Source organism: Muntiacus reevesi, chromosome 10, assembly GCF_963930625.1.
Source record: "Muntiacus reevesi chromosome 10, mMunRee1.1, whole genome shotgun sequence".
Lineage (NCBI taxonomy): Eukaryota > Metazoa > Chordata > Mammalia > Artiodactyla > Cervidae > Muntiacus > Muntiacus reevesi.
The window spans coordinates 43,058,538-43,069,566 of NC_089258.1; the positions used below are offsets into that span (position 1 = coordinate 43,058,538).

General features: G+C 41.7%; 1 long non-coding RNA gene across 1 annotated transcript; it reads left to right on the top strand.

Moving 5' to 3' along the window:
* The first annotated feature begins 1,041 nt into the window (after window positions 1-1,041).
* Window positions 1,042-10,431, top strand: LOC136176843 (uncharacterized). The gene is made up of 3 exons (XR_010664638.1): window positions 1,042-1,070; window positions 7,075-7,134; window positions 10,263-10,431. It is a non-coding gene; the product is annotated as an uncharacterized lncRNA (long non-coding RNA).
* Window positions 10,432-11,029: the final 598 nt, after the last annotated feature.

An 11,029-nucleotide genomic window follows, 5' to 3' on the forward strand; every position in this document is an offset into this window, starting at 1 on the left:
CGAGGTTAAGGAAATTTGGTGTCTCTGCGGATGCTATTTTTAGGGTGCCTCAGGCTGAGGAGAACTGGGGTTACTCTAGGTATTTGAGGGTCGCAGCACTAGGGGATTCAGTGTTTCTGCGGGTGAAGGGACTTGTAGTCCCTGAAGCTGACGAGACGCAAGCTTCCTTCAGATTAGGACTCAGGTTCCTCAAAGCTGAGGGAATTTGGGGCCTCTCACCCTGGAATTTGAAGTGGTCAGGCTAAGGGTTTATAAGTGTTGTGCAGGGTGCGTTCCTGTCAGTCTCCCCACTGTCCTGCGACGCTGCCCAACCCGGCCTGGGGTGCGCTAGTAGCTCAGCGACGTCCAGTCCTCCTGCGCTGAGGCAAAGTGAAGGATCAGCAGCCCGCCTATACCCTGTCAGGCACGAGCGACCAATCGGCCTTGCGACCAAGGCAGTCTGGCCAATAGGCACTGGGACAGTGCGGAGCGCAATGGAGGCCCCGCCCCATCGCTCGGGGATTGGCTGCTCTGAGGGCGTGTCTGTCAAGTTGCTCCAGTGCGCAGGCGCATCTTGGCTGTTTTCTTTGTTTTCAGGCATGGCCTCTTAGGCCTGGATCCTCAAGTGAGCGGGTTGTCCTCAGGCTGGATGTTTCCTTCCAGTGCCCTCAACTAGAATCTCGGCTCCACCAGACTGTATTCGTGTCCCCGGACTTTCTCCTAGGCCGATCTGTGCCCTACCTTGCCAAATCCAGTTTTGGCAAGAACTCTATGTGATGAGTACTGCATTATTCAGGGGAAAATTGTGCAATTAACTAAATTCTGATGAGACACAGGATAAACAACGTATGGTCAAAGATTTAAATGCAAGGCATGGAATAAGTATGTTAGAAAAAACTGGGAGGATTTTAAACCTCAAAGTAGAAGTGGCACTGATGAGTCACTTGTATATTTATTGTAGGTATTAAAGGCCTTCAGAAATGAGGTATAAATAAAACCTCAAAGCCTTGCACGTGTTCTCTGTAAAAGGAGGCAGCGAACTGGATGGAGCCACAGAGCTGAGTTTGCTTGACACCTACTGGCTTCACAAGGTAAAATTAGGGACACTGTTTCTGGCCCTTAGCTAGATTTGCTTGCAGAAAAATAACGTGATTTCCATGTATTGGAAGCAAGACAACTGACAGTAAAATTAGTATCAAGTGGTGGTTGGGAGTCTGGACGGAGAAATGTTACCAGGAAAGTGAGTTTACCTCTTGGTGGGTGTTGAGCCAGAAGATACAACCTAGCCAAAGCTCATGGGAAGGAAAAGTGTATTTACTTCCAGAACCATGGAGAACACTGCGTAGCTTTCCAGAGCAGTATCTCTCTAAACTGCAAAGTTGCGGAAGCTTTAATCTATGGGTACAGGCGTGTTCAGGCTTTCACGGTGGCTCAGACGGTAAACAGTCTGCCCATAGCAGAAGACCCAGGTTCAATCCCTAAGTGGGGAACATCCTCAGAGGAGGGCGTGGCAGTCCACTCTCATATTCTTGCCTGGAGGATCCCATGGACAGAGGAGCCTGGTGGTCCATGGGGTTGCAAAGAGTCAGACAGAAGTAAGTGACTAACACGTTAACTTTACAGGCATGTTCATTAAGGGTCTTGGGCTGTGGGAGACTCCAAGCTTCAACTGTATAGTGTGATAGCTCATGACATTAATTTTTAATTCCCTAATGGTGTATGATGTTGAGGGTGTTTCTGTTTTGTACTATCTGTATAACTTTTTTTGGCTGGGTGTCTGTTCAGATCTTTACTTATTGTTTATAGGGTTGTTCAAGAGGTCTTTGTATATTTTGTGTCCAAATCTTGTATCAGATATGAATTTTCAAATATTTTTCTTCCAGTTTGTGGCTTGTATTTTGATTTTCTGAATGAGTTCTTTCAGAATAGACATCTTTATTTCTATAAAGTCCACAATATTTTTCTTTTGTGGACTGACAGCTTGTGTGTTAAAACTCAAAGCTCATGATATACAGGTCAAACCCAGGGGCATGTAGATTTTCTACGTTTATGTCCACAATTTTGATAGTTTCAAAATTTAAATATCTGTTAATAAATTTGAGTGAATTTGGTGACTACATTTCATTCTATACAGTTTCAAGTTAATTATTCCTTAACTATTTTGGAGAAGTTTTGGGTATTGGCAATATTTCAGTTTGAATTTCCATAGTTTAATGAACCTAGCAGAACTGCCCTGAGGGGCGGAGTCTTCATTTGGCTATGCCTGCGCGAGTGAGGGAGGCTTGATCTGCAGTTCTCATTGGCTGGCAGGGAGCGAGAGCCCGCCTCCCTGACCCACCCCCACCCCAAGCGGAAATCCCACTCTGACTGAGCACCTGGCTGCGTGTGGCTATTGACAGGAGTCTGGTCTCCTCAGGACCCACTGGGATTTCAGATTCGGGACGTTGTGGGAATCAGTTTAGGAAGACAGGGAGTCTGGTCTCCTCAGGACCTGCTCGGGTTTTGGCTTTGGGACATTGTGGGGTTCACTTCAGGCTGACAGGAGATGGGTCTCCTCAGGACCCACTGGTGTTTTGGCTTTGGGACATTGTGGGGTGAGTTCAGCCTGAGTGGGTGTCTGGTCTCCTCAGGACCTGCTGGTGCTTCAGCTCTGGGACTTTATGGGGTTCAGTTGAGGGATATGGGAATCTGGCCATTGAGGACCCACTGGGGCTTCGGCTTTGGGACATTGTGGTGTTCAGTTCAAGCTGACAGGAGTCTGGTCTCCTCAGGACACACTGGCGTTTCAGCTTTGATACATTTTGGGGTTCAATCCAGGGTGATGGGAGTCTGGCCCCTTAGGACCCATTATGACTTTGGCTTTGGGACACTGTGGGGTTAGTTCAGACTGATGGGAGTCTGGTCTCCTCAGAACTTGCTGGTGATTCAGCTCTGGAACTTCGTGGGGTTCACTTCAGGCTGACAGGAGTCTGGTCTTTTCAGGACCCACTGGGATTTCAGCTTTGGGACATTGTGGGGTTCAGTTCAGGGAGTTGGGAGTCTGGACACTGAGGACCCACTGGGGCTTCAGCTTTGGGATGTTGTGGGGTTCAGCTTAAACTGATGGGAGTCTGGTCTTCTTGGGACCCACTGAGTTTTCAGCTTTGATACATTTTGGGGTTCAATCCAGGGTGATGGGAGTCTGGCCCCTCAGGACCCATTAGGGCTTTGGCTTTGGGACATTGTGGGGTTCAGTTCAGTTTGACATGAGCCAGTTTCCTCAGGACCTGCAGGGAGGTGGTGCCGCTGAAGGAAAAGGTGAGGAAAATTGGGAAGAAACTTTCTGTGTGTGGCTGTTGCTGAGTGTCTGTCTTCAGAGGACCCAGGACAGTTAGGGCTTGATGTGGAAAGTTGTGGGTTTTTAGTCAGTTTTTGTCTGTGGTACAGAATGGTGTCCAGTGTTGTTCCTTGGTGTGGTGGTGTCCATTTTTCCCAGCATGGCTTATTGAGGGGACTGTCCTTTCCTGGATGTATGCTCTTAGCTCCTTTCTTGTAAATTGATTACTGTGAACCTGTATATTTATTTCTGGGCTCTCTGGTATCTGTGCCTGTTTCTGATACAGTTCCACATGTCTTGTGGTGCCTTTAGGTGTGTAATGCAGATTGAAGTCAGGGATGGAGATGCTGCCAGCCTGTTCTTTTTTCTCAGGGTCACTTTGGCTCTTCTGGGTCCTTTGTGGTTCCACACGGATGTTAACATTATTTTTGTTTCTGTGAAATATGTCAATGAGATGTTGGTAGTGATTGCATGAATGTGTACGTTACTTTGGTTAGAATGGAGATTTTAACGGTATTGTCACCCATGAGCATGGGATGTCTTTTCATATCTGTTCAGTTTAATTGAGCACTGTGTCTTGCAGTTTTTAGCTTGCAGCTCTTTCAAGTCTTTGGTTAAATTTCTAGTTTTGAGGGGATGCAATTGGACAGGGGATTATTTTCTTAATTTCTCTTTCTGGTAGTTCATTATTAGTGTAGAGAATCACACATGATCTTGCAGTTCTACTGATTAATTTTTTGGCCATGCAACTCAGCATGTTGGATCTTAGTTCCCTGACCGAGGGTCAAATCCAGACCCCCCCTGCAGTGGATGTGCAGAATCTTCACCACTGGACTGCCAGGGAAGTCCCTGAATTCATTCTATAGTTCTGACAGTTGCTTGGGTGTAGTGTTACATGGAAAACTGGAATTCAGACATCTCACAGTTTCAGTTCCATCAGGGCCATCCTCATCACCCAAGGCATGGTGGCGACTCTTCCTACGGTGACTATACCATGTGGTATACCATGTGGATACCATATGGACTCCTACAAGGCGATTAGCGTCACTACTTTAGTTGAATTTGGTCTGGTTAAGTCTTGGACTCTTTTGTAATGTTTGATGCCATCTCTGATTTTCTGGCATGTGACTTACATGGTTGTACTGAAACCTAGTAAAATTTCAAAAACTCCAAGTTTCAATAGAGGTACAAAGTTTCCTATATTCACACCAAAAAATGCAATGTTTTACCCAAAACAGGGTCGTTTTCCCAGGGAACCAGCCTATAACTCCCAAATGGGGGATTGTTATGGTGTCCACATTACAATCTTATCCATAGGACCACTTCAACTTGCATCAGCTGCCGAAACTTTGTCAAATGTCTTTCTCCATTCTAATGCAGTTTTCTTTTTCTGGGAACACCACTGGGGCTTTCTCTCATGTCAAAAACTTTCGTGGCTTTAAAGTGACAAGATGACTATGATCTGCATGGCTTTTTCTGTGTGGCTTCTTTTACTGAGGATGTTTTCAGTGCTTTTCCATGTTATAACCTGTATCATTTTTTAATTGTGATTACAAACATATAGTATTTATCATTTGAGTCATTTTAAGTATATACTTCTATAGCATTAACTGCACTCGGGTTGTAAAAATATCCTCACCATTTGTCTCCAGAATCTTTTCTTTTACCCGAAGTGACACTGTAACCATTAAACACTCACCACCCTCAATCCCTGGCTACCTTATTCTACTTGGAATTTGTCTTATTTGGATATCTCGCACTGGTGGAATCATAGAGAACTTTTCCTTTTGTGTCAGCCTTGTTTCACTTCACATAATGACTTGAAGGTTCATTCACATTAAAGCATGTGTGACAGCTATCTTGTTTTTGAAGGTTGAATCATATTCCACTGTGTTTATGCTACACTGCGCTTATCCATTTATCTGTTGAACGCTTGTGTTGCTTCCATCTTTTGGCTACTGTGAATAATGCTTCTATGAATATGGGATACAAATATACATTCCAGTTCTTGGTTTTAAATATTTTGGGTGCATTCCCTGGAAATTGATGGGTTCTATGTTAACTCTGTGTTTGTTTTTGAGTAGCCCCCTACTGTTTTCTGCAGCTGTGGCTCTATTTTAATATATGGTATATATTACTGGATGCCTTTATATGGCAGGGTAATGCATCTTATGGATGAATCTACCTTATTTTGCTTATTCATTCACCTGTTGGTGGACATTTTCATTGTTTTTACCTTGGGCTGTTGAGAACAGTGCTGCTATGAATACTGGTGTACAACTTAATATTTGAACATCTGTTTTAAATTCTTTGTATATATGTCTAGGAGTGGAGCTTCCAAAACATATGATAATTACATTTCTATATTTTTGAGAAAATGCTGAAGTTTTACATACATTGATTGCGCTGTTTTACATCTCCACAAGTAAAATTGGAGTTCCAATTTCTGTACATTTTTGCCAACATTTGTTATTTGTCTTTATTGTTGATTTTCCCCATGTCCATCCTGTGTGCCTTATTAAGGAGGAAGTCATAATGCAGGATCCACACTTGAGGAGAGGGGAGTTAGCTTCACATACTTAATGGACAGCTGAGTGTCTGTATCAATTGTTTAGAGTCTTCCTGCATAGAGATTTTTATTCAGCACTACTCATAAAACCTATGTAACTTTTTAAAAAACAAATTTGGACACATGAAAATTATTTTAAACTTTTAGTTATAATCCAGCACTATCTTATTAGGCTGTTTAGTTTATTCTTGCTTTGGCTATTGAGAGCTTTTCCTATGCTCTCCTGTTTTTATTTTACATAATTCAGCTTTCATGGAGTTTTTTGGTACTTTCTTCTCATATTTTAAGATTATCTTGCTTTACATATTTACTGTCTCAGTCCTAGTATCAGCCACATATTTAAAGAACACTTATTCCTTTTTACTAGAGAATGGCAATAAAAACTTGCATATGGGAACTTACTATTCTTAGCAGACAATGCATGAAAATACATATGCATGTATCCCAGACTATGCATACACACAATTATGAAGATTTTCACAGGGAGCTATGTGTTTCTGTATTAGGCTAAAGATAGTTTACAGTTATGTCTCCAACCTGATCTGTTTTGACACAGGTATTGTAACCTTCTCCCTTTGTCTGCCTGTAACTTCCTTCTCCAGTGGTAACAAACCTGGCTTCCACTACTTGTCATTTATCAAATTCAGTGCTTGTTTCATTCGATGACTGATACAGTAGTTTCAGTCCTGTTAGCTGCAACCTCCCATAGGAAAGAACTTACAGAGTCCATTGTTTATGCATGGTACATTTTGCTTTTGGCCTGCAGATTCCATTCATTTCCACAGTGAACTTAGGTCAGCTCATTTTGTCCTACCCACTAAGAGTGGGTTTTTTTCTTTTTCTTCTTTTTTAAAAATCTCTTGGCTGTGGCATATGGCATGTGGGATTTTATATCCTTGACCAGGAATTGAACCCACCTTTCCTGCATTGGCAATGTGAGTCTTAACCACTGGACCACCAGGGTAAGTCCTGAAGTTTTACATACATTTCTCAATCAGTTAGATCTTTGTTAAATTCTGCATTCCAGTCTTTGACTGGAATAAATAAATGAATGTGAATAGGTAATAATTTACTTGTTGGGTTCTAAAAACAAAAATCTATGTGCTTAGACAAATGCACAGTGGCAGGTATTCATCACTACAATACCATGTGAAATATCTCAGCCACATATTCCATAAACTGTTTATCATGTCTGTTTTGCCTTTTCTAGAATGTCATATAAGTTTGTACAGTGTGTAGCACTTGAGGCCGGATTCCTTCACTTAGTAATGTAAGTGTTAGATTCATGCTTTTTAAATAAATGGGTTGGTGGTTCATTCCTTTGTATGTCTAAATACTACTGTGTTGCATTATATGAAAGAAAAGATAATTTTCCCTCTACCCTTTGATGTTCTTTATTGAGATCCTCATAATGAAAGGGAGATGAACTGGAGAAAAACAATCAGAGGTTTAATATATGCCATGCATCCGTGTATACTTGAAAGATACCTGGGAAAACTGAATCACTTCCTGAAATGGTGCAAGTTCAGTTCAGTTCAATCACTCAGTCGAGACCAACTGTTTACAACCCCATGGACTGCAGCACATCAGGCTTCCCTGTCCATCACCAACTCCCAGAGCTGGTCAAACTAATGTCCACTGAGTCAGTGATGCCATCCAACCATCTCATCCTCTATCATCCCCTTCTCCTGCCGTCAATCTTTCCCAGCATCAGGGTTTTATAAAATGAGTCAGTTCTTCACATCAGGTGGCCAATGTGTTGGAGTGTCAGCTTCAGCATCTGTCCTTCCAATGAATACTCAGGACTGATTTCCTTTAGGATGGACTGGTTGGATCTCCTTGCAGTTCAAGGGACTCTCAAGAGTCATCTCCAACACTACAGTTCAAAAGAATCAATTCTTCAGCACTCAGCTTTCTTTATAGTCCAACTCTCACATCCATACATGACTACTGGAAAAACCATAGCTTTGACTATATGGACCTTTGTCAACAAAGTAATGTCTCTGCTTTTTAATATGCTGTGTAGTTTGGTTATAGCTTTTCTTCCAAGGAGCAAGTGTCTTTGAATTTCATGGCTGCAGTCACCATGTGCAGTGATTTTGGAGCCCCCCCAAAATAAAGTCTCTCACTGTTTCCATTGTTTCCCCATCTATTTGATATGAAGTGATGGGACCAGATGACATGATCTTAGTTTTTTGAATGTTGACTTTTAAGCCTTTTTCACTCTCCTCTTTCACTTTCATCGAGAGGCTCTTCAGTTCCTCTTCACCTTCTGCCATTAGGGTTATGTCATCTGTGTATCTGAGGTTATTGATATTTCTCCCAGCAATCTTGATTCCAGCTTGTCTTTCATCCAACCCAGTATTTCACATGATGTACTCTGCATATAAGTTAAATAAACAGAGTAGCAATATACTGTCTTGATGTACTCCTTTTCCAATTTGGAACCAGTCCCTTGTTCCTTGTCTGATTCTAACTGTTGCTTCTTGACCTGCATACAAATTTCTCAGGAGGCAGGTCAGATGGTCTGGTATTCCCATCTCTTTAAGAATTTTCCAGTTTGTTGTGATCTACACAGTCAAAGGCTTTGGCATAATCAATAAAGCAGAAGTAGATGTTTTTCTGGAATTCTGTTATTTTTTTCTATGATCCAGCAGATGTTGGCAATTAGATCTCTGGTTCCTCTTCCTTTTCTAAATCCAGCTGAACACCTGTACGTTCATGGTTCATGTACTGTTTAAGCCTGGCTTAGAGAATTTTGAGCATTACTTTGCTAGTGTGTGAGATGAGTGCAGTTGTGTGGTAGTTTGAACATTCTTTGGCATTGCCCTTCTTTGGGATTGGAATGAAAACTGACCTTTTCTAGTCCCGTGGCCACTGCTGAGTTTTGCAAATTTGCTGGCATATCGAGTGCAGCACTTTCACAGCATCATCTTTTAGGATTTGAAAAAGCTCAATTGGAATTGCATCACCTCCAGTAGGTTTGTTTGTAGTTATGCTTCCTAAGGCCCCCTTGACTTTGCAATCCAGGATGTCTGGTTCTAGGTGAGTGATCACACCATCACGGTTATCTGGGTCATGAAGATCTTTTTTGTATAGTTCTTCTGTGTATTCTTGCCATCTCTTCTTAATATCTTCTGCTTCTGTTAGGTCTATACCATTTCTGTCCTTTATTGAGCCCATCTTTGCATGAAATGTTCCCTTGCTATCTCTTATTTTCTTGAAGAGGTCTCTTGTCTTTTCCATTCTATTGTTTTCCTCTATTTGCATTGATCACTGAGGAAGGCTTTCATATCTTTCCTTGCTATTCTTTGGAACTCTGCATTCAAATGGGTATATCTTTCCTTTCTCCTTTGCCTTTAGCTTCTCTGCTTTCCTCAGCTATTTGTAAGACCTCCTCAGACAAACATTTTGCCTTTTTCCATTTCTTCTTCTTTGGGGTGGTCTTGGTCACTGCCTCCTGTACAATGTCATGAACCTCTATTCATAGTTCTTCAGGGACTCTATCTATCAGATCTAATCCCTTAAATCTATTTGTCACTTCCACTGGACAATCATAAGGGATTTGATGTAGGTCATACCTGAATGGTCTAGTGATTTTCCCTACTTTCTTCAATTTACATCTGAATTTAGAAGTAAGGAGTTCATGATCTGGGCTCCAGTCAGCTCCCATTCTTGTTTTTGCTGACTGTATAGAGCTTCTCCATCTTTGGCTGCAAAGAATATAATCAGTCTGATTTCAGTGTTGATCATCTGGAGATGTCCATATGTAGAGTCTTCTCTTGTGTTTTTGGAAGAGGGTGTTTGCTATGACCAGTGCATTCTCTTGGCAAAACTCTGTTAGCCTCTGCCCTGCTTCATTTTTACTCCAAGGCCAACTTTGCCTGTTACTCCTGGTATCTCTTGACTTTTGCATTCCAAGACCGGTCCAAGAAATTGTCCAAGACTTTACATTAAACACTATCATCAACTAAGAATGAACGAAGGAGGTTAGGGAGTGGAAAAAGACATTTAAGGGGATTTATTAGGTGACTCACAGTAAATAAGAGTATGGTGGTTTTTCAGATTAGCATCCATCTTAGACAAGCTTTTCTTGACTTTTATCATCATCCAATTCCTGTCCCAGAGAGGGACATACCCTTACAGATGGAGATATCCTTAATAAATGTAAATCTGCTTCATAAAATGCCATTTCTACTTGGTTTTCCAAGATTCTCCTGGTGCCACTGTTTTCTAAAATTAATCCAGAGTAATCCTTTTGTCAAACGGTGTGCTGTGCTGTGCTCCCCTTGACGTGTCTGTGCCCTAGTTTACTGATGGATGCATCTATGGAAGGACATCCTGATATCTTTAAGTTTTTAAATATTACATTACTTGATGCTAGTTTTTATTTCACAGTTTTGCAAAGCAGTGGTCTAAATACAAGCGATGCACTTCTTGGATCCTGAGGTGAGACTGTTTAGATTTGGAGAAAAGTGCCAAGCTGTCTTCCAAATTTGACTGTACATGCATTCCACCAGCATCTTGAGTGTACTCTTGTATGCTTATTTACTATCTATCTTCTTTGGCCAGGTGCGTATTTCAATCTTTACCAAATTTTAAAGAGGTTGTTTGGTATAATTCAAGTCAGATCCTTTTTCAGATATGTGTTTTGGAAATGGCACTAGTGGTAAAGAACCCACTTGCAAATACAGGAGACATAGGAGATGCGGGTTTGATCCCTTTGCTGGGAGGATCTCCTGGAGGAGGGTGTGGCAACCGACTCCAGTATTCTTGCCTGGAGAATCCCATGGACAGAGGAGCCTGGCAGGTTATAGTCCATAGGTTCCCAAGAGTCAGACATGACTGAAGTAACTGAGCATACATACAGTATGTGCTTTGTCTTTTGGTGTTCTGAATAAGGTCTTCCATAGAGTAGAAAATTTTAATTTTATAAAGTCCACATTATTTTTTCTTTGTTGATAGACTTTTATTAAAAGTTATTTTATTTTTATTTTTGGCTGCACTGGGTCTTTGTTGTGCATGGGGTTTTTATAGTTGTGGTTGTGGGGCTTCTCTTGGAAGTGGCCTCTCTTGCTGTGGAGCATGGGCTTCTAGGCTCTTGGGCTCAGTAGAAAATATTTTAAAAATATTTTTCCTGATGCATGAGTATAGGATATTTTTTT